Below are 1,975 nucleotides of genomic sequence, written 5' to 3' on the forward strand. Positions count from 1 at the left end.
AGGGTAAGGTGAAGGGGAAACGCAAACTAGTATAATCTTCACGATCCAGGGTGCACTTCAGTTGAACGTTGATTCATTCACCATCATTGCCTTGAAGTCTTGCCTTGAAAAACCCTGTCAACATGACATGGAGGGAAGAAGGAGACTCTAGAAGGGTCGATCTTCTCGAAGATCGAACAACTCACAGAATGAGACATAGGACCATCTCTCGGGTTGAGACACGAGATACACATCAAGAGGGGTGGAAAGAAACGGATGACGAAGGTTCACTAGGTAGACAACAATTCCACACCTAAGAAGGTGGTAAACGATTGTCAACGTAGCGAGGAGTTGAGTTGCCATGATACCACGACGAAACATCCTGGAGGAGGGTGATTCGTAGATTATTACCTTAAGTGGCAAAAAGAATTACTTTTGATTCAGAGATCATTGAAACTCTTTAAACCAGCCTAAGACAATTCTCAAGCGATCGTTTGGAGGGGGTCGGTAGAATGGCATACTCGGACTTGGATGATGTGGATTACCTTGTTGAAGACAACACAATGGATGAATTTGCTTATCACCGGAAATGGAAGAGACCCATGGTAGAATGACACATTGCCGGTGCAAGCTGGGAACAAAATGCAAATGCTGGGAATGATTCTGGTAACTGGGGAAGAACCCAACAATAGAGAGTGGATTCACTGTTTGAGAAGGTCACAGCATTGCCGAGGGAACTGGGAGCATCCCAATTAGAGCCGATGATAGCACGTAGCGCTTGTGCGTGCTCTCAAGAACTTGAGCATTTCCACAACCATCAAGGTTTTATCAACAACCGCGTCAAGGGTGCTGACGACACAACATACTACCATGGTGAATAGCGATGGACGATGCAGATGCAAAGGAAGATAACACCTTCTCAGATTTCACCCTTGACGGGGCCAAGGAAATAAAATCTGGATGATCGAACGAGAGACATTTAGCACTCCGCTTCTGATGTTCTCCTTGATGTGCTAGCGTAACCATACATAGATATGGTTTGATATCTAGAACATCAAGTAAAAAGGTCGGACTTCGGGATCTCAAAATCCATAGGGGCAACTAGGGAGTAAATCCTACGAAATCCCTATGGGGAGGTGGCCAACTTCCTCAATCAAGATATTATAATAACAGGTCTTCCGGCTGGATGTGTTGGCCACGACATCCACTTTACCGGTTATCGAGGGACCAATATTATAGTTCTTGGGAAATATTCCAACCATCATATCTGCCTGAGACTCAGATCTGGTTGGTGTCAGGATATTCCAGGCTCATCGAGTCCAGGAGGAAAAAATGAAAGTTTGCAACACAAATCGACGAGATGACGTTGCGGGATTCTCGGGAGATGAACTACGATAGCAAGCTCCAAAACATGAGCTGGTTCTGCTACAAACATGTGAACATGTTGTCCAAGACAAGCATGACCACAAAGTAGTCTTATAATAAAACACTACCGAGTTCAGGAGGGGGAACCATCATTAATGACATCGAAGTCTCCACGCGTGGAAGTCCAAAGAGTTCACCTTGGACAGACTCCTTTATCTTTGAACAACTCAATCAGTGGCTTGGTGTGCTAGGATATACATATAGAATGGAGGTTGCAAATCTCCAAACCACAGAATACTTCGCACGTATGCATGACTGACTTGGGATGATTCCAGAGGAAGCAAAACTAACTTTCTCAAATTCTCGACGGCAACTTTCACCAAATGCACGTGTATAAGAGGAAGTCACTCCTTTCATCAAACAAATACTTCATGAGCTAGCATGAAGAAAATGCTTTCAAAAGTTTCCAACACTAGCTTAATGTCCAACAAAATCATGGAGGAGATAAGGATGTTGTCAATGGGCTCAACAACAATTCATCTGGGTTTCCTTTTAAAAGGAATTCCATAGTTAAGTGAACACGGTGATAGCATTGGTCAGACCCAAAAGATATAATGGTGTATGCTCGAGG

The sequence above is a fragment of the Triticum aestivum genome, chromosome 4A, assembly GCF_018294505.1.
Source record: "Triticum aestivum cultivar Chinese Spring chromosome 4A, IWGSC CS RefSeq v2.1, whole genome shotgun sequence".
NCBI classification, from domain to species: domain Eukaryota; kingdom Viridiplantae; phylum Streptophyta; class Magnoliopsida; order Poales; family Poaceae; genus Triticum; species Triticum aestivum.